The following is a 22,895-nucleotide window of genomic DNA, read 5'->3' as shown; positions in this document are numbered from 1 at the left end:
TGAAGACCCTGATCCAGTCTAACATTTTATCATCTTTACCATAATAAAAAGTAGAAAATGTACTCAGATATTTGCACACCAGTGTTTATAGCAGCATTATTCAAAGGTAAAAATAATCCAAAATGTCCATTGGTGGATGAGCAGATAAACAAAATGTGGTGTGTGCATACAATGGAATATTATTCAGCCTTTAGAGAAATTAAATTCCAACACCTGCTACAACATGAATGAACCCCAAAGACATCATACTAAGTGAAATGGACCAGTCACAAAGGGCAATACTGCACGATCTCACTACTATGAAGTATCTTGAGCAATCAAATTCATAGTGACTGAAAGTAGAGTGGTAGTTGACAAAGGTGGTGGGAAGCAGGCTTAGGAATTACTGCTTAATAGGTCAAGAGTTTTGGCTTGGGAAGATGTAAAAGTTCTGGAAATGGATGGTGGTGATGGTTGCACAACAGTGTGACAGTATATAATGCCACTAAACTGTACATTTAAAAAATGGTTAAAGTGATATATTTTATGTTATGTATATTTCACCACAATTTTAAAAAAAGAGAGAGAAAAAAAATGTTATGAGAGGATGAGGAGGCGAGAAGCCAGTTGAGGCAGGAAGATCAGAATGGCCCTTGGATTATCGAATAGGAATTCACATTCGTCCCCACAGGGCTGCCTGGAAATGCTGACGGGGCATCACTGCTCTCTCTAAACCAGACAGTCCCTGTGACAGCATTCTATCTCCCAGAAAGTATACAACCTTTTCATTTTACTGCTTGAACTTGCAGTGAAATTCAAAAGACAGAACAAGAGTGCACACGCGAATGACAGAAAGACAGGGAATGTGTGTGCACACACTATTTGGGGTAAGAATGATCTATTTCTTTCAATCCACCATTTACTAGTATATTCTTTGACTGTCTACTCTTGCCTATGCCAAAGTCAGTAACAACAATAAAAAGCAGCAGTACTGATGGCGAGAATATTCTTTCAAATACTGTGTTATTTATACAATGATCTAGCAAGGTAATAATAACAATAGCTATTAGGTCGCAAGCTCTTTAAAAATCACAGCATTTATCATAAAGACCATTTCACAAATGAGGAAACTGAGGTTGATAAAAGCATTTGTCCAAGAACACAACGGACATGAGATTTTCCCCTCAGGTCTGACTGACTCCAAACCAGAGTTCCTGACTGCTGCGTGAGGGTGCACTTTGTAAATGAAGGCCACCTAAACAGGACTTTTAACAAATTAGAGGAAACAGAAGAACAAGTGGGGGGGAAGGCAGGCTAGGTACTGGGGAGCTAATTCCATTGCCAAGGCAGGAGTGAGACCTACCTACACCCACGTAAGGTGTGAAACCGAATGTTTTAGGAGGACTGATTACCATGACAATTTGAACACCTTCTTTTTTAAATTCTGAAACTCTGCTGTATAAACAGGAACCAAGAGAAAATGACAACCTACAAAAGAGAAAGTTTGGCTGGGGGAGGAGGTGACTGGTCTGCTCTCCGCCAGGGCCCTTCTCGCTAAGTTACTTATTAAAGGACTTAGACGAGGGGAAAAGAAAATATCAGAGGGAAAACAGAAATGTACTCCAGCCAGGGTACTGACCCCTCATGAACGATAATTTCCACAAATTGTTTGTGCTTTCTAAAAGATTACGCTTTGTATCAAAGGCGAGCCAAAGAAAGAGTCATCAGAGGGCTGGATTCGTAGTTCACAGCTTTAATTGATGTTTCGCCTAAACCCAGGTCACAGCCCCAACATGTTCACCACGGAGCTCAGATTATTGGTCAATTCAGTGAAAATGGGACAGAAAAACTCACTAAGGAGCAACAGCTCCCTGAATCTGTTCACTCATATCCTATCTCACCCAGAAATCCAGAAAATTACTGTTAGACACATCACAGGATCAAAGCCTTTGCGTCCACGAGAAGCTTAAAAGGACACAGACTTTTCCATTTGCTCTGCTCTTCCCTCCACAGGATTATCTTCTGAAAATCCCCAAGCGTCTACCCCTGACACAGCTTTCTCCCACACCACGCTGCCCACCCTCCCATCTCTCCCTACCCATTTTTCAGCGCCTGGCAAACACAAGAAGGAGAAACAAAGGGCAAATGCCAGTCTGTGGCCTCTGTCTGGACTTAGCCAAGCATGATATGTGAATCAGGTGTGTGGAATGGGAGTTTCCATGGCAACAAGACTTCAAGGCAGGCAGGGGAGTCACATATTCTTTCTACCAAGGTAACAGAAACATGGAGGCCACCCAAGGGACGCTGAAGGGGGACACAGCGAGTTCAGAGTTCTCTGGTGACTGCAAGGACCTAGGTCCTCATTGCCTCCTCCCCCACCCTCTGCTGCTCCTTGAAATAATCTATCATCCCTCTTTTGGGGGGGAAGGAAGGGACACATTAAAGAAGTCTAAGTCTTCTCTAAAGGGATGCTTACGAAAAAAAATGTAGAAAGGACTACAAGAGGAAAGCGTTTTCTTTCGTAGACAAAGCAGCTCTATTAGGCAACAGGTTTGGGAGCCCTGGCAGCCTGAGCCCGCGCTGGCTACCTACAGGGGCGCTTGCACTCTCCGCTTCACGTTGCATCATGGTCTTCTTGGTGAACCCAATCCGTAATGAAAAACTCCCGAGCTACACTGTGTTTTACAGATGGTTTTTTAAAATTGTATTTGCTGTCGATAGATACTTTAACATTATTCTAAACGTTTAGAAACAATATAGATTGTGGTTCTATTTTTAAAAGCTTGCTTTTTTAGACCCATGACTTGGAGGCAAAGAAAAAAGTATACAGTTTTAATACAATCAAAGTTAGCCTTGGTACTGTAGCTGGACAGAGGGAGTCTGAAGGTCAGGTCTATGTTGCCGTTAGGGCTTCTTAAGCTATTTTCCTGACTTGAGACCCAAGCCATGGAAGACTTTCCACCTTGTTTAGCTCTGCTCTTCTGAGCCTGTCAGATGACTCCAGACACTGAACAAGAGAATTGCTGCGCTGCCTCTGCTAATGGCTCCACGGTGGCTGATCACCCTCCCCGTGGCATCGGAGAAGCCCTTCTGCCCTGCACGCTTGATCGTGCCCCTCAGGCCCCAGACCTTTCAGATGGCTCCTCATTGCAAATCTCTCATCATGGCTTCCAAACCTCGCATCTGCCTACCTCTTTAGTCCCATCTTCTGCCATTTTCCAATGTACACTCCACATCCCAGGCAAATTCAACTATTCTTAATTCCCCAAATGTACCATGATCCTCTCATACCTTTTGCCCTTGATGTAACTGATTCCTGGGCGGGGGGTGGGAACCACCGCACTTAATTACTACTTTCTTAATATCTCAAGTAAGATATCACTTACTCCAGGAAGCCTAAGTCCTTGCAAACAATTTTAGCCTTAAAGTCCTTCTAGGTGCAACTGCAGCACCCAGGCTTCCCCAGCTCAGCATCATCATCTAATTCTCTGTCAGCTTCGTGTCTATGATCCCATCCAAATCAAAGCAGGAGCAAGAAGTGTGCCATGTTCAACTTGGAGCCCAGCACATAGGAGGTGACCATTCAAGATATACCAAAGCCATCGAATGAATGAATGAATGAATGAATGAATGATCACAATGGCAGGCATGGCATGATTGATCACAAAGAGCACCAACCACATCTGGGCTCAAGCCTCGCAGTCCGGTTCTGCTGCTTGTTAGTTCTGTGGCTTCACTGAACCTCAGATTCCTGCTTTTCTTTTTTTCGGATTCCCGCTTTTCAACTGATGTAGCAATGCTTGCCCATGATTATTATAACCATAAAAGAAGCATCAAATGAGTAAGTGTTTGTGAAATTCTTTGTGAACATTTTAATAAGTCTATGTAGAATGTCATTTCCAGAAGGAGGCTAAATAAGAAAGAGCAGAAAGGAGAAGTGCTCTGAGAGGCAGAATGACCGCAGGGGCAGAATCTGAAGAAGAAAACTGGGGGGTTATAGATATTCATGGTATACTGCCACATATAGCATAGATTGGCTTCTTTTTATTTTTTTCTTTAAACTATAAGAGAACATACTTAGAAAGTCACAGAGGTAGGGAAGTGAGCCGTAGAAGAAATGGGCTCGGGAAGTAAGTTACAGAGGCAAAAGAAGGGCCCTTGGAGCTTAGGAGAGAGAAAGGTAAAGGTAATCCACCTAGGAAGAGGGGGATGGGAAGGGGGAGGGGAAAGGCACGCGCCTGCTCCATGGAAGGAGAGCACCTACTTCTTTTTGACAGATAATTATGTTCCCCTCTTCCCCATTTTGGGCCCAGACATTCTTATTATCCTCAATATTCCACTTATATACCATGTTCATTTCCACCAAACACTACTATGTACTATTAACAGTTCTTGAGCCTTAGTTTATTCTCCTTCCAACTGTTAAATGCCCTCTCTTTCCCCATGCTCCATGTGAATCGTACCAATACATCATTATCCATAATCATCCCCATCTATAAGGTCTTTCTTGAATAAAGTAACTCAGCCACCTCTCTCCTCCTGATCTTCTAGTGCAATAAGGACCCACACTTCACTATTCAGTGCTTTATTTTTATTTTTCACACATATGTGCCATGCCCTTTCTAAAATGTGGGGAGGACCTCACACATCTGAAGAGCCAAGTCTGGGTTAAAAACACAGGGAGCTGGCAGAGGAGGTGAGAAGTAAGAAGTGTACTAAGAATTAGAAAATCACATTGACTAGTCTGCCAAGAAAACAAAATTTTATAATGAAAAATGAAAAAAAATAGCTAGCTAGCCAGTTTCTGAACTTCAAGATTCTGTGGTAGTTGAACATGACACATTACGAAGAGGGCATCAGGTAATGTTTCAGAGAGAAGGGAGCAAGTAGAGGACACGGTTTCCCAAGTCAATATACTAAGAGATTTCTTATCCTGAAGGAGAAAACCAAGAAGAAATGAAAAAGCAAAAGGAAATGGGAACCAGATGGAAAAAGAACCACCAGAGTGATCAATCAACAACATTTTGCTGAGTACTGTTGTCCCCTGCCTGGGAAACTGTTTTAGGTGTGTGCTTGGGGTACACAAGGTGGGAAGGTTCTATGCAGAGAATGAAACAACAGCATCTGTGCTTGCAAGGCCTGGCAGTCTACATAGGGTGACAAACATACAGAGATGGCAGCATAACTAAATATCTAAGTCAGTGCATGAGAAGTGCCAAATGAGCACTGCAGAGTAAGGACAGATCACTGCATGCTGAAGTATTCAGGGGAGATTTTTTTAAGAGGTGACCTAACTGCTCTATTTTTTTCTTTTATTTTTATTAAATTTATTGGGATGCATTGATTAATAAAATTATATAAGTTTCAAGTGTATAGTTCTATAATACATCATCTTTATATTGTACTAGTGGCCCGGTGCACGAAATTTGTGCACGGGGGGCGGGGGGGGGGGGGTTGTCCCTCAGCCCAGTCTGCACCCTCTCCGATCGGGGACCCCTTGGGGGATGTCCGACTGCTGGTTTAGGGCCGATCCCACAGGTGGTTGGATATCCCTCTCCCAATCTGGGACCGCTGGCTCCTAACCGCACACCTGCCTGCCTGCCTGATCACTCTTAACTGCCTCTGCCTGCCTGCCTGATCGCCCCTAACTGCCCTCCCCTGCCAGCCTGATCTCGCCCCCAACTGCTCTCCACTGCCAGCCTGATCTCGCCCCCAACAGCCCTCCCCTGCCAGCCTGATCGCCCCTAATGGCCTCTGCCTCAGCACCCACCACCATGACTTTGTCAAGAAGGAAGTCGGACATCCGGAAGATGGCCGGTTGACCTGGTCTAATTAGCATATTACCCTTTTAGTAATATAGATAGATTATGCAGGATAGGATTGCTTAAATGGGGTGGGGGGAGCCTTTTTCAGCAGTAGGAGATGCTCTTGCCAGACAAAAATACATAAACCCTATATCTGGACTGATAGCCAGCCATACGCACTATACTGCCAAACTGGTCATTAAAAAATTAAACTGCTTTCTTACACCTTACACCAAACAGCTGTTGTCCTTAAAACCCCTCCACAACCCCCACCTTAGGTTCTGCCTTTTCAGTTCACTCAGATTAGGTTCTACTTGGTCGGTTTCTATGCCAGTCAGTGTCAAAAGCTCCGCCTCCTACACAGCCATTGGCTCCTCACACGTCACCCAGATTTGGTTCTGATTGGTTGGTTTCTATGCCAGTCAGCGTCTCCAGGCCTATCAATGGGCCTGATCAGAGAGGCAGGGCTGATCAGCAGCCTGAGCAGAGGCCAGAGAGAAAGAGAGGCACGGCTGCTGGCCAGGCCCAGAGCGAAAGAGAGAGGCAAGTGCTGATCAACAGTTGCCACAGAGGCTATGGATCAGACCCTGCTTCTCTCTCCCCAGGCTTCTCTCCAGGCCTGATCCACAGCCCCCTCAACAGTCAGTGCTGGGTCCGGGCTCCCGCAGCCGAGGCAGTCAGTCGTGGGTCGCCACGGCAACCCAGCACTGATTTCCAGTTGGTTGAGCCTCCAGTCATTGTGGATGTTACAGACCCTGGATTTTTATATATTAGGATTGTGTGTTCACCACCCCAAGTCAAGTCTCCTTCCATCACCATTTATGCTCCCTTTACCTTCTTGTACCTACCTCTCCCCCATTTTCCCCTGGCATTCACTATAATGTTGTGTCTCTCTGAGTTGTTTGTTTGTTTTGCTTAATCCCTTCACCTTTTAACCCAGCTCCACAACCTCCTTCCCCTCTGACAGTGTCCAGTCTGTTCTGTGCTTATGAGTATGTTTCTATTTTATTTATTAGTTTATTTTCTTCATTACATTCCATGTATAAGTGAGATCATGTGATACTTGTCTTTCTTTGGCTTATTTTACTTAGCAAAATGCTCTCGAGATCCATAAACGCTGTCAAAAAAGGGTAAGAATTTCTTCTTTTTTATAGCTGAATAGTATTCCATGGTGTAGATGTACCAGAGCTTTTTTATCCACTCATCTACTAATGGGCACTTGAGCTGCTTCCAGATCTTGGTTATTGTAAATAACACTGCAATGCACATAGAGGTACATATATTCTTTTGAATTAGTGTTTCAGGTTTCTTCAGATGTATTCCCTGAAGTGGAATTGCTAGGTCATAAGGCAGTTCCACTTTTAATTTTTTGAGGAAATTCCATTGTTTTCCACAGTGGCTGAACCAGTCTGCATTTCCATCAACAGTGCACAAGGAGTTCTCTTTTCTCCACAGCTTCGCTAACACTTGTTGTTTGTTAATTTTTTTTTTTATGATAGCCATTCTGACAGGTGTGAGGTGATATCTCATTGTCGTTTTTAAATTGCATTTCTTTGATGATTGGTGATGCTGAACATCTTATATGTTTATTGGCATCTGTATGTCCTCTTTACAGAAGTGTCTATTCAGATCCTTTGCCTGTTTCTTTAACTGGATTTTTTTTTTTTTGGTGTTGAGTTGTATAAGTTCTTTATGAATTTTAGATGTTCACCCCTTATCAGATGTATCATTGGCAAATATGTTCTCCCATTCAGTGAGTTGTCTTTTCATTTTGTGATGGTTTCCTTTGCTGTACAAAATTTTTTAGTTTGATGTAGTCCCATTTGATTATTTTTTCTTTTATTTCTCTTGCCTGAGGAGAAATATCAGAAAAAAATTTATTGCTGGGAAATACCTGAGATTTTACTGCCTATGTCTTAGAATTTTTATGGTTTCAAGTCTAATATTTAAATCTTTAATACATTTTGAGTTTATTCTTTTTCTTAATATATTTTTATTGATTTCAGAAAGGAAGGAAGAGAGATAGAAACATCAATGATGAGAGAGAATCATGGATCGGCTGCCTCATGCACACCCCCCACTGGGGATCGAGCCCGCAACCTGGGCATGTGCCCTTGACCGGAATCGAACCTGGGACCCTTTAGTCTGCAGGCCAATGCCCCATCCACTGAGTCAAACCAGCCAGAGCTTGAGTTCATTCTTGTGCATGGTGCAAGAAGGTGGTCTAGTTTTATTTTTGTCCAATTTTCCCAACACCATTTATTGAATAGACTATTTTTACCCCATTGTATGTTTTGCCTCCTTTGTCAAATATTAATTGACTATAGCTTCTCTGTCTTAAAAGGTAAGACAAAGAAAAGCCTGGGAAAGGATTCCCAGTGTGGAAGCATGTGCACAGAGATTGAAGTGGAATTTGCAAGGCATGTGGCAATAGGAAATAAATCCAGAGTAAGGACATTAATTTGGAAAAGTGGGCTGGAGAACTGTAAAGACAAATTACATAGAAAAGGAAATAAAATTCTAAAGGATTTCAGTAGAGCGAGAGAGAAAATAAAGAGAAGATCAAAACTAACAGGGGAAAAAAGAAAAATGATGTTACAAAGCATTTATCACAAGACAAATTTTAAAATTTTAATGTCTGTGTAATCAATAAAGTAATAATTAAAATCCCAGTAGAAAAAATAAAAATGTGCTTATAAAGAATTTATCAAAAAAATCCAATAAGCAAATTGCCAATAAAACACAAGAATAAAATTTCTAACAATACAAATAATTCACAAAGAAATATTAATTAAAGTAATAAAGAAGATATTATTTTTCCTGCCATATTAGGGAAATCTTTTTTTAAAAAAGGGAGGTCAATATTGGCTTAGGAGCATCTAGATGGGCATTCTGAAATGTCAGTGTGTTGAGAGTGTACAACTTTCTTGGGAAGCAATTTGCCACTATGTGCAGGGGTCCTGAAAAAGACAGTGGTTTCCATGTAGAACACTAATTTGATAAAAGAGGATAATGAAAAAACTATTCATACTCAAAGATGCTCTTTACAACATTGCTTAACCTAACACAATAAACCACCACCAAGAACAACACAATTGGTATAGCAAAAAATCCATAGGAAATTTTAAAATAAATTGTGATAAAGTCCCATCAAGAATTGCAATACAACCATCAAATATCATTTTTATTTTATTATGCAGAAAGAAAGAATTCAAAACTGTACACACTGTGATATAAGCACATAGAAATAAACACTAAATGGATTAAATACTAATATATTTTAAAATTCTCTCTAGCTTATATAATTACACTTTATTTTTATTTTATTTTGGAGGTCTTTCTGTATTTTCCAAATTTTCTACAATAAACATGGATTACTATATAATTCAAAATTATATTTGGATTTTAAAAGTAATATAAATATTTTAATTGCAATAATATTTAGAGAAAACTATCCATGGAAAATGAAAGGAATTCCCCACTCTCAGCTGCCTAATGCTAAAGTCTTAATCCCTAGATGAGAGCAAACTTCCCTTCTAAACCTGAATTCTGTATGACTTATAGAGATGACATATAGGATTGCTCCTTCCACATTTTATTGTCCACAGGAAATGACTTTTAGAAAGTCCTTTCATCATTGTTTCCTTCTAGGAAGGTTTTTATAAGAAGAGTAAATGTCAACTTTATTTTGGGTCTTAATTTTTCCAGAAGCCTAAACCTAATTCTCTTTTTCCCTCTCCTCTCTATTCTCCTTCCCCATCTATTCTTCTCTCTTCCCCCTTCCCTTCCCTTCCCTTCCCTTCCCTTCCCTTCCCTTCCCTTCCCTTCCCTTCCTTCTCTCTCTCTCTCTCTCTCTCTCTCTCTCTCTCTCTCTCTCTCTCTCTCTCTCTCCATCTCTCCCTCCTTCCCTCTATCTCTTTTATAATATCTAGGTGTGTCTCTTAAATACTACCCTCAAACCAAGATGGTAGCTCTTTCTTTGATTTCTTCTGTACGTTACATAAGGTTCAAAGTAGCACCCTCTGTTCAAAAATAACTAAAAAGCTTAAAAAATAAACTCAATTTCAGTTGCACTTTTAAGATATTTTCAAGGACCATAGGAAATAACTGCATGTGTGGTATTGTACACACAAAACAGTATGTAAGAAGCCAACATGATATTGATTCCAAAGGACATGTGATGAACTCCTTTTCCAGACCCTGTGGGGGCTGGGGCAGGAAGTAGAAGCTGGCAACAGCCCACCACTGGAGAGAGGGCAAAAAAAGTGGTGGTAACTCTAAATGAAAGAGAGAAGCTTGAAATTTTTCTATTACCAAACCAGGCAATTAAAACATTAAATGTGAAATTTGAGGCACTGTAAATTTCCTAATATGGTATAAGTGCCGAGTTTCCCAAATGATGTTTTCTCATCTTTCAACATATCAAAGAGCATGCCAAAACCCCAAAGAAACATTTCCATTTTGAAAACAAAAATAAACCACACACATCCACATTCTATTAATAGTGTTGTCTTGCCTTAAAGACTTCTGCATCCTTAGTGAAAAGCTCCATTGCAGTTTACATAAATTTTAACATTATTGGAAACTCCTGTCCAAAATAAACTGGATGTGTGTGGGTGAGTTAGGTGGGACTGAGGCAAGAGTAATCAAACCCCTTTCCATATTTTCCTTAGTGGAGACCAAATGTTATGTTCCTCATCGTCACACCTAAGGACTGTGTAAATACATTCTCCATATTTAGCAGCATTTCTTAAGAGAGAGTATAAAGAAGGAAATTGGCAGAAGATACACAGGTTCATGCCAAATCCACAACATTTGAAGACCTAAGATAGAGGGACAGAAGCTTAGAACTGAAAATCCCAGCAGAAATTGCTAGGACAAGCAAGGACATGTCAAAAATCCCCAAATCCAGACCATACACTCTTGATCCTGCCACCATGAAGAGGAAAAACAGCTGCCCTGTGTCACTCTATGTTTAGAGACAGAATAAAGCCATTAAATGTGATCTCCTTCCTCAATCCAAACACTCATGAGCTGTTACCTGTGTGCTCAGCAGGGACCCCACTGCCTGGAATGAGGACAATGAGAGGTGAATGACACAGAATTTGTTTGAAAGAGGCTTCTCTTTTTGAGAACATAAAAGAACCAACACACAAAATAACAGTAAGAAACATCAAAGGGAAGGACTTATGGTGGTGTATTTTATAAGGTACATAAATGTCTAATTATTATGTTGTACACCTGAAATTAATGTAATATTGTGTCAACTTATAATTGAAAAATAAATTTGGGGAAAAAAAGGAAACAACAAAGGGTCGTTTTGTCCATCCTTAAATCCTGAGCAACCCCAGGGATTTTTGGAAAATCCTTACACCTGCCTACATGCACAGCCTTCCATGTTTAAGCTCTGACTCACAGGCCCTAGAATGTCCCTGCAAGACAAGGAACAGGGGAAACCAGAGTTACATGGGGACCACACAGCCACCCTGATCAGGTGCAGTGAGGAGGAATGAAGAGAACCGTTCATGTATCCATTCCTCTGGTTCTAGTTTGACTCAGAATCTGGGGACTCAAATGTAACTAGGAAGAAAAGAAAGGGAGTATGGTGGGTGGTGAGGCGAAAAGATGATCTTTTTCAAGCCAACAGATGCAAGTCCCAATCTTAACCCAGCTACTTACTTACATGAACTAGGCAGGTTCATGAACCTATTTCTCTTTCTTTTATTTAACAAATACAGATCTTAATAGCATTTGGCAGGTGCTCTTCTAAGCACTTTATGATAGCTAATTTACTCATCCCAACAACAAACAATTGAAGTTGGTTCTGTTACTACCCCCACTTCACAAAGGGGGAAAGTGAAGCACTGGGCTGCCACGTACTTTGAAGGTAGCAAAGTCATGATTCAAACCCGGGAAGTCGGGCCCCAACGTCTGAGCCCTGAAGTTCTGTGTTGCATCACTTATAAAATAGTTCCTTGTCAAGACTGTGGCACAGATTCAATGAAATGTAAGGACAGCACCCAGCACAGTACCTGACAATTAGCAGAAGCTGAATTATTTCCCTCCTCCTTCTGCTCCACATTCCCTCTCCCTACACTGTGGAAGGCTGCAGACAAGATCCTCCTCAGAAAGGCAGTTACCTCAGTCTGCAAAGGCTCCAGGGCTCCAGGGCAAGCTAGAAAACCAGCCTCTGTCTTTATCCCCTGAGGCCTGGCGCTAACCTAAGCAGAGATGGCCAGCATTTCCACACAGAGCCTGCCTCCATTACCATCTGCATTCAAGGCACAAGCACTGCAGGTGGGCCTTAGGGAAATTGAAAGGTTTCAGATTTTCCTACTAGGAGCTGTATATGTTTATGTCAAACACAAACACATCTAAAATTTATATCATACCTACCACCAAGGGAACATGATCTACTTTCCAGAACCTTCCATTGCCTAGAAACTGGCAGAATATCTGTAGCAATCTGTGGCTTGTTTTAAGATGGTCTAGAAACGAATGGTTACCTAAAGAACAGAGTCCCTTTTGAAAATTATTAAGAATAATGAAGCCTAGGGTCCTGGGAGCTGTGTTGTAAAACATGAGAAAGTGGTTTTCCAGCCCTTTAGGCAGTATTTTCATGAACTGAGGACAATAATTTAGAGGACAGAGACTATTTTAAATCTTTATATTAGTCTAAAATATCATTGAGAAAGGTGTACATATTACTGGTTAAGTGATTTATGTAGTTGGGCAAGTAGTGACCCACACAAAAGGGATCTGATATATTGGGAATTTTCTAAGTACACAATGAGTACATGTTACTAACAGTAGGACATTTATAATGCCATCATGTAGGAATGCTGTCTATACACTCTTTTAATTTTTCCTCAATGAATAAAAAGTCCTATTTGTGCTAAAACAACATAAGAACATTATTTTTTTATTGTTGACACTATTACAGGTGTCCCCCATTTTTCTTCCTTTGCCCACCTCCACCCATCCCCCACCTCCCCTCCCCTGGCCTTTACCACACTGTGGTCTGTGTCTGTTTATATATGCTCTTTGGCTACTCTCTTCACCTTCTCTTATCCAGTCCCATGCACCCCCTTCCCTTCTGACCTTTTTGAGACTGTTCATGTATCCATTCCTCTGGTTCTAGTTTGCAGGACATTATTTTATTGCAAGAAAAAAATCGCTACAATGAAATATGGGAACTGTGTTCTGACTCTGAGAATGTGCTAACATGGTTTAAAAGTAATTAAGAAGGAGAGCTGACTTTCTCCATTTTCAGTCTTGGTCACTGTGGCTACTGGGTTCATTGATGGCCTGCCAAATCTTGCAAAATTACAGTACTCCTATCCATGTGGTTTCTAAAACTATAAGCTTCTATTGTGAATAAGCTTGATTTTCTGCTTTAGAAATCCTAAGAGAGACTGTTAAGAGAGACTCCACAAAGACTCCAGGTGCACACACCAGGAATCAAGTTCTTCATTCATTTTAATTACAGTTCAGCCCAAATGAGAGAGGTAGGTGAAGAAGTGTCTTTATAAAATATTCATTAGAAATGGGAAGTTTCTATTGGGGACACAAAAATGGCATCCTTCAACTTGTTCGTCTACAAAGAACCCCAATGTGAATTATGTGTCTGTAATCATATGCAAGCCACATTTAGGCTTGGGGCTCAGCCAGAATGTTTAAGGAGGGGAGACAGGAACAGAAAAGGAAATAGAGTTCGCAGGGAAAGAGGAAGGCTGGATGAAGTTTTTCGTACTTTGTGGACCTGTGTGATCAATTCTTTCTACTTACTGTTTAAGCCCTAGCAGGGAGATTTGTTATCTTCTGTTATTTCAAAAGCCATTAAATGGGGATGAGGGAGGGAAAGGCTGGGGGAGGGAGGGAGTTTGCATGTGTGTGTCTGTGAGTCAGCAGAAGCCGGAAGCCTAACAAAATGACTTCAAACAACAAGCTGGAAAGGAGGACAATAGCTTCCACCCCCAGACAGTGAGAAATTGCTTTATCCTAAGGGATCGTGACCACCCGTGTTCAGTGGAGATAAGTGAGCCTTCTCTGCTCTGGCCAATAGGAGACCTGCAGCCACAGCTGCTCCCAGAAGCTCTGGGTGGCCTCCATTCCAGCCGCTCCAAATGGTTTCAAGGCAAAAACACTGCAGCTGGGTGGTTCTCAGAAGCACAGGGGGTGGGAGGAGAGGCTGACAAAGCGGAGGGGTGGCGCCTTGCATGCCCCCACCAGGTGCTCTAAATCCCCTCTCAGGGCTTAGGAAAATCGCAGAGTCTGGAGGCTGAGTCCTGCAGCAGCTGTGTGGGAGCCTGCATCACTGCCATGCCACCGCAACAAACCAACCCTGTGCCTCCGACTCCAGAACCTGGGAGGTTTCCCTGCCAGGCAGCCCAGTGCTCCAGAAGCAGAAGGGTAATGAATGCCACTTGGCAAAAGAGTGGGGCATTCCGAAGTCAGTCTTGAAGAAGAAAAAGCCTTGCACACACCCTACAACGCAGACACAAAGCCCCGTGAGACGTCCCTTTGAAGACTCTGGCAAACCTGACCAAAAACTTACATTTGCAGTAAACTTTTACATTCAAAACACTGTATTAACTGCCCTCTGAAAGAGAGAAAAAAAGATCCTAATGTTTGAGGAAAAGTATATGGAAGTTACAGCATAAGCTCACTTTGGGGTAACTGTCCTTTGCATAAAAGAATTAAATTTTAAAACTTATTTCACTTATTAATGAGTACCTGCTGTTCAATTTATTGTATTTCTTACTTTCTTTCATTTTCCACTGTCGGGGGTTGTATGTCTTTTTAAATATTTTCATATCTCTAGCTAATACCTATAGCGTATGTTCAACTGACAAAAAATGTTAGTCAAAACGTAAAATAAGCTGATAAAGCTGAAATCTCATATATAAGCATATAGTCCCCTGACCAAGTAACTCCAACTTTGTATATAAATTATTTTGAAAGAGAGAGAGAGAGAGAGAGAGAGAGAGAGAGAGAGAGAGAGAGAGAGAATGTGTGTGTGTATGTATTAATCCTCATTCAAGGACATGTTCATCATTAATTCTAGAAAGAGAGAGGAAGAGAGAAACATTGATGTGAGAGAGAAACATTGCTTAGTTCCCATCTGAATGCATCTGACTGAGGATAGAACCCAAAACCTGACAGGAATCGAACCCATAACGCTTTGGAGCTCAAGAGGGCCCTCTAACCAACTGAGCCACACCAGCCAGGGCAAAAGTATATTTTTATTATACACACAAAGTATATTTATACATTTATTATATAACAAAGTATCGTGTGTGTGTGTGTGTGTGTGTGTGTGTGTGTGTGTGTGTAACAAAAGAGATGGGATTATAGGATGCAGAAGATGGAAAAAATAATATTAAAATTGGACCACTGGCTACCCTATAAGTGCTGAGGATAATATTTCATGCAAAAACAAAATGGAGTAGGTGTTAAAATTAAGTTATTTGACATCTTGATCACTGAAACGGAGGTTGAAAAACTGAGGAGATGGTTTCCACTGGGCCCTGACCTGCTATGGGGCCTACATCAAGTTGTGTGATACCGCTGTTATAACACCTGCAAAATGGAGATAAAACTGCATGCTACCTACCTCAGAGAGCTGTTAGAAGATTAGATACCAAAAAAGAAAATCCTCAAAAGCCCTTTGAGTTTCTCATAAATATAAGACATGCGATGAAATAAAATAGCAGCACTCTCTACAAAACTCCTAGAAATAGGAAACAGATGCCAGCAATGCAACAGGGCTAATAACTCACAGGGCATTACTTTTAAGATCAGGGAGGTAGTGGGCAATTCTGCACACAGCTTCCAGTGAAAAGGTGCAAAAAATGATGCTGAAATTTAGATCTACTCAAACCAAACAAAGCATCCAGGGAAAGGAAGAAAAAAAACAAAACAGCACTGTTTCAACACATAGCCAATGGACCAAGAGAAGCAATCCTGACAAATAAAATTCCAGATTCCTGCTTAAAGGTCTAGATCTACAAGAAGACAATCAAGTGTCAACATTATACTGGTAGCTTTTCACGTGTAGTAAAGTCTCATATTAAAGTAAACTGGTTTCCCAGAGGATTAAGTGTAATGACCCCTCACAGTGAATAAAATTTAAGCACAAAATATATAAATTAGAATATTTTAAACTAATTTGTACTGGGAACAAGAGCCAAATGAACTGTACAAAGCCACCTAAAATAACAATTATTTGGAGGTTCATAGGAAATTGATAGATTATTAAATATTCATATATCCTAAGATAGTCTAAATTATGGAAAATTTGAAACTGATCAAATACAGAATTTATTATATTATATACTATATCAAGCATTTATTGTGGGTCATGTGTCTGATTAAAATAAAAAAGATGAGAAATATCCTATTCCTGGTTCTCATGAAACTCAGTATAACAAGAAGGAGACCTAGACACAGTCAAGTAGAATACGATGGGTTAAGAATCAAGTACAGACAGAATGCTGAAGAAATAGTGTTGGAGTGAGTAATTGATTCTGCATGGAAAAGGAGAGCGGGGTGCAGTTCAAGAAATTTTCAGAAAATCTGACACTTGGACAAGACCTTACACAATGAGCACTATTTCACCACACACAGAAGAAGGAAAGGGGCTTTCTAGATAAGGAAACAGCAGCCCATGTCTCAGGGCATGTCTCTATATGTCCTAATCAGTATGTCCTAAGTGAAGCATTATGGAAACAATCTTGGAGAGCCTGAATTGCAAGGTCGTTGTGGCAGAGAGAGGGAGCATCACAGGATGATATTTTGGAAAGACTTGATATTTCCTATAATTTAAGATATCAGACTGAGGCAAAATGAACAAAGCAGGGGAGGTGATACCTGACCCAGGCATGAGACAGGCTCTAGGGAAATGGACAGCATTGCTGAGAACAATTCTCTGTGGGTAGGTGAGGTTCATAGAAAGCAGTTCTGCTAAAGGGGGGTGACAAGCTTAACCATGATTCAGGAATGGTCAGGACTTGAGATTCCATGAGAAATAGCAAGCCCAAATTAGGTATGTAAAACACAGTGCAGTAGACTGAATATACTCCAAAGATAACAGGTCCTAATCTCTGGAATCAGTAAATATGACCTTCAATGATCGAATTAAAATTTTGAGATGGAGAGAGATTATTCTGGATTAGCCAGTTGGGCCCTACAAGCAGTAACAAGTATGCTTATTAGAGGAAGGCAGAAGGGAATTTGACTACAGAGAGAAGAGGAAAAGGCAATGTGACCATGGAAGTAGATATTGGAGTGATGTAGCCATAAGCCAAGGAATGTCAGCAGCAACCAGAAGGTGGGAGAGACAAGGAACAGATTCTTCCCTAGGACTCTGGAGAGAGCTGACACCTAAATTTCTGTTGTCTTAAACCCCCAGATTGGTGGTAATTTGTTACTGGAGTCATAAAAAACTAATACACACAATGAGCAAAGAATCATCTCTCAGGTGCTTTTGGGTGTCACAATCACCAGTCCTGATAAAAATAATTCAGGCTCCTCAACCATCAAGAAGTTAAAGTCCAAGATGAAGCATTAAAGAAATGCTAGATTATTAAACTGAGTAACTGGCCAAAATTTTGGCAATAGGATCCCAATAAAAGCCCAGATTAGGTCAAGATAGATGAAAGAACTGCAAATCACAGCCACCAAATCACAGCACATGGGGAAAGGGAATTCACTCTGAATACTAGGAAGGAAATTAGGAGAGATATAGCAAGCCAGAGGATATTACTGGGCCACTGAATTTCTGATCCAGGGAAGTGGCTTAATTTTAAGTGCCCATTGGACATGCGAAGAGGTAAGAGGGGGGGTGGAAAACATTTACATGCATCCTGGCTCAATCAGGACTAACTCAGGAACTGGATCATGACTAGACCATGAAATTAAAGACATTAGTAGATCCAGGTGTGGAAAGATTATGGAAATGAGACAGCTGGGACATGGAATGCTAAAAAGCTTCAATTGTACTCATTAGCCCATAAGGGAAATAACTCAATGAGACCTTTTTTGAGAGAATGGGAGCAGGGTAGGATTATCCACATTAGACTGCATGGCCCGGTAGGAAGGTAATTGAAACAGCCAAAGCTGGAGATATAAGAATAAGAAAATGGAGATGGATTAGAAAAATATTTAGAAGACATGGCAGGATACTTGAATAGGGAATAAGTGGATGGCAGGGCATAAGGGCAGCAGGTAAATGACAACACCAATCTTTGAAGTACACAAAAGAAAAGGTTATGGTAGAACAGGAAGAATGAGTTTATCTTTAGCTACACTGAGTTTAAGGTATTGATGGGTTATGCCAGGGGTGACACTAGAAGTCAATGGAACTCAGGTCTAAAACTCAGAATCTCCAAAATGTGAGATATTTGAAAAAGTTATCTATAATGTGCTCTTGCATCTTCATCCTCCTGACCCACCACCATAAAAGGGATACCCAAAAAGTTCCTAAACTTTTAATATCCAAAAAAACACAACATTTTTAAATACCATATACTCATAAGAAAAACCTTGCATTGGCAGCACTTAAAAATAAATGTATTAGACATTTTCTAAGAGGGAAAAAAATTCTTACCATTAGCCATTTTCTTTTTCTGTTAGTTTTGAGGCCATCTGGTAGAATGGACAGCAGAGAACAGCTATGCATGGATCAGGGGCAGTTGAGAAGGATGTTCGGGGAGGACACCGGGATGACCTGATGATGGAAAAGAAGGAATACTTCTGAGAGGACATCAAGTTAGACTTTCCCAGAGCAGTAACTACAGATTTACAAAGAGAGCAACAACCCCAATATGTTCACTAACATAGACAACTGAAAAAAAATGAGAAAAAATTAATAAGGACACAGATCTGTCTGGGAAGAAAATGTATGCTATACATCAGTTATAGATTCTGTATTCCTTTCTAACAAAATGCTTAGGTGTACAGTGCTCTATTACAGAATGCAAACATCTCCCCTTCTAGCTTGTAATTTGTCATGGCTCGTACTAGCTGAAATGTAGAAATGGCTGAGAGGGGGAGCATCTGAAATTCCAGATTAGACAGTCTGGGAAGGATGACGTGTGGGAAGGCAGCGAGGTTTACTGTGAAGATGAAAAAGAGTATGATATAATCTCAGTCCTCAACCCATGAGTTTAGAGATAAATAAGGTTCTTTAGCCCCATAATGAAGACCCCACAGCAGGCAGAGGTGACAATAAACTAGCACGTCTCTCTTAAGAAGCTTTTAGACTCACAAATATCCAAACTGAATACATAAAAGACCTAGTAAAATATATGTAAATAAACAAACATGAACAAATTAGATCTTATGTGTAAGACCTATTATGAAAACACATCTATCACAGTGTCTCTGTCTAAACTTCAAGGTCATGAGAAGTTCAGGCAGTGTTGATATTCCAGAATGGAGGACATTATCAACAAAAGCTAAAAACATACCCAAAATTAATCACACCACCTTACATTTGCATAGTACTCATATAATGCTGCCTCATAACATCTCGTCTGATCCCAAGCAAAGCCATGCATATCTTGGCTCCCCCAAATATTAACCATGGATTCACTCCACATGTTTTTATATAGTATCTATTTATAAATCATTCCGAGAGAAAATATTCACATAAGCAATAATACCTGCCCTTAGGGAGTTAAGAACTGATTAAGTGGAAAACATAAAACATGGAAATATAAAAATGAAAAAAATATTAAATGGAAATTTTTAAAAATGGACAGTAACAGTTAGGTATTCTTACGAGGCAAGAAATGAGAGATTGAGAAGAGAAGGGTTATAAGCTTTTAAGTGCAAAAGTATATCTGAAGGAAAATGGAAAGACATGAACTGAAGTTCATAAAAAATGGTTGAAAGATACATGAGTGGAAATGTGGGAAGAGGAGATCCCAAATGATTAGAACAAAATAAGTTAAGAGACCGGTGTGATGGAAGTTATGACACTAAGCATAAAACAAAGTTCTTGCTCCAAAACAGAAGATGTTAAGGGCAAATGGTGGTAGGGCCAAATGAAGATGAGCTGATTGAAGAGTCTGGGCTTTACTTTGAACCACTCTCGGTGTTAATTAGGAGTAAAACATAAACTGTGGGCTTTAATCAGAAAGCTACACAGGGAAGGGAGGACTGAATATCTTTGCCTCAGAGGCTAGTTAGAAGGCTGTTTTAATAATCTCGGCATGAAGCCATGAGTTCCTGACCAAGTAAGAAGAAATAAGATGAAAGACGGATGGTTGGGGAAAAAGAGTACCAATGAAGAATGAAAAGATTTGAGTGACTGTGTGGCTAAAAAGGATAAAGGCTAGGGAAAGATAAAAATTGTTGTGATCAGTAACCAGGAGAATAAGGATGTCATTACTAAGGCACTGATTGGCAAGAAAGAAGATGGACATAGTTTGAGGAATGATTATGTTTTGAAGACATTGAATTTGAGGTGGGGATAGTATAACATGGGTGAAATGCCTTCTGGAGAAGAGAGAACAAATGTAAGCTCTGTAGACTGAAGATACAGGGTTAGATGTCATCACTTTGGGAAGAAACTGAAATAATAATACAGAGTAGAGAAACCATTTAGAGAAAGAATTTAAGCGCTATGGACTGAAAAGGTTTTTTAATTTCTCAAACACACATCACAGTTTCTGACTTAGTGGCAAACTATCAGGAAAAATTCTAAACCTAAAAACTTGGAAATACTTCAGAGATGAGATTGGACGTATATAGGGAACATATTTCTCAAACTATTTCAAAGACAAACATCTAACAAGCAAAAGTCATCCTAAAATATCAAACTATCAATTTTATGGTCAGTAGGGACATTAAATACAGTTCTGTGGAATTTAGCTATCTATGTAAATATATTATGGTTAACTAATAACCTGATTTTTAATCACTTAACACCATAACAAAAACAACAACAACAAAAAAAAACAACAATCAATATCACCAACAGGGTCTGGAATTTTTAGGGCCCCTTCCCCCTAATCACTGACAACCACAATAACAGCCACTGGCATACATGTTTATGGTTTTGTGGGACCATAAACATTGTAACCTTTAGTATCCAAAATCCACAGAAGGTTTCTCAAACTGGGAAGGTAAACTAAATGTTTTCTCAGGTTATTTTCAACCTTCTGAGGAAGGACAGTAACAAGTTAGGAAAATTCCTTAGCAAGTGGAATGGGGAAACTGAGACAGATAGCTGAACAAACTGGCTGAGCAATTTACAGCCAGATACAGCAGTTACCTCCCTAGAGATAACATCTTGGCCTCAGTTGTGTTTCAGCTCCAGGCCCAGAAAAGCAGCAAAACCAGGTGGGTGAAGCCAGGACCTGCTGTAATGACTAATGTCCCCCTGCCCTGGCACTGATTAATTAGTGGAGACCAGGACCCTGAAAGAGCACACCTGGAAAAGCTGATGACTATTCTATTGAGATCCCCCCCTAAGACCTCCCCTAAACTCCCAGCCTTTAAAAACCCTCAAAACAAAGAACCCAGCCTGTGCTTTCCCGCCCCCCTCCTCTTCTCCCACAGGCATGAGTCTCCTAAACTCTAAGGGTCCCGTGACACTTGCAACCAGGGGAGCAATGGGCAGTGGCAGCTCCTCCCGGGCTAACCCTCCAAACCACCTCCAAGGCCCCCTTTCCTCTGACTTTTTAGAGAACCAAAGCAGCCCCACCTAAGTTCTCCTGTTGCTTCTTCTATCCTAGGCCCTCCCTGTCTCACTGTCCCCAGCTTTAATAAGCATACTCTCAAAATCACCTGGACTCATGTTGTGAAATCTTTCCTGCACAAGGTCAAGAACCCACACACTACCAGACGGCCCTAGGCAGACCCACTCAGAGCCAGGTCCCCTTTCTGGTAACACTTCTGGTAGAGAACACAAAGCTAGAAGTCACATCCACAGCTGCACAGAGTTCTGAAGCTTGCCATTATCTGGAGTATGCATACACATGGGTTCTGCATACACATAAAACCATAACAATCAAGTTCTATCTTCCAGTTAAAGATGTCCCAGTGTATTAAAAAAATAATAATTACACTGCCCTTCTGTCTAATTTCTTCCCCCTCCTGCAGTAACCCACCAAAAATAAGAAGGAAACCACATTTTCAAATAATAAGACCTAAAAGTAATGCCTAACATTTATTAGTAATTTATTTAGCAATAATGGCCAATGTTTATTTAATACTTATGTATCTGATACTGTTCTAAGCTCTTAAATATCTACAAAAAATACATGTGCTAAGTTCTTTTATCACCAATCCCATATTATAAAAGGTGAAACCGAGGCCCATAGAGGCTGAGTGAGTTGCCCCAAATGACATCCTTAGTATGAAGTGGAGCCAGGCCTTGAATCTAAGCAGAAGGATTTCAGTGCCTCACCCTCAACCTCCATGCTGTCTGTCCTGTTTCTCAAATACATGCTCCAACACCACATGTCCCATTAACCAAAAAAAAAAAAGTAAACTATTGTTGAAAGACAGTAAACACTGTCTATGACATAAGTGTTTCTTGATTATTTCAAAAATCTCCAAGAGTACCAGATACAAACAAACCAAAGAAAATAGCAATACACACATAGACACACACTTTCTAAGGATAGTTTAAATAAAAAGAATTCTAGTTGGATGTAGAAAAACTTTTGACCATTTAGGGTGACCAAAAAAAAAAAAAAAAATAGAAAAAGTGATACTAAAAGACCAAGTTGGAAACATTCACTCCGGGACACCTTTTTTCTTTTCTCCTGATGCACATTTATCCACTTTTCAAAGTTGAGTTTGGTCTAAATGCAGTATTGCTTTTAAGAAAGCTTCGGGGTATATTCTGCACTTCACCCTCCTAATTTTTCTCCCATTTTCTATGATTGCAGTCTAAATATGTGTTTAAAAGAATTATACAAATGTCTGGCTCGTGGTTCTGGGTAAGCATGACAATGTCCATCAGAAATTGATGTGTCAACCTGTATTTGTAAAGAATACATTTTAATTGAAGGCCTTCCCGATGAACTGCATTCATTGTAGTTTCGATTCTGCTAACATTTCTCTGGATCAAATATTCTCACTTGGTTAATTCTA

At 40.4% G+C, this 22,895-nt stretch overlaps 1 long non-coding RNA gene across 2 annotated transcripts in view; it reads right to left on the bottom strand.

The window, feature by feature from the left end:
• The window catches only part of LOC307103432, a 157,749-nt gene that overhangs the window by 79,698 nt on the left and 55,156 nt on the right, over nt 1-22,895 (bottom strand). Inside the window, exons 4-5 of one of the 2 annotated variants that reach the window (XR_013813818.1) lie at nt 18,394-18,513; nt 7,514-7,635 (exon numbers count right to left, since the gene is read on the bottom strand). This is a non-coding gene — a long non-coding RNA (uncharacterized lncRNA). Of the gene's footprint in view, nt 1-7,513; nt 7,636-18,393; nt 18,514-22,895 lie in introns of those variants that run through there. The other variant, XR_013813817.1, reaches the window with a different exon arrangement.

Source organism: Cnephaeus nilssonii, assembly GCF_951640355.1.
Source record: "Cnephaeus nilssonii genome assembly, chromosome: 7".
Classification (NCBI taxonomy): domain Eukaryota; kingdom Metazoa; phylum Chordata; class Mammalia; order Chiroptera; family Vespertilionidae; genus Cnephaeus; species Cnephaeus nilssonii.
The sequence above is the reverse complement of the archived record's forward strand: the minus strand, read 5'-3'. Positions and strand labels throughout refer to the sequence as shown.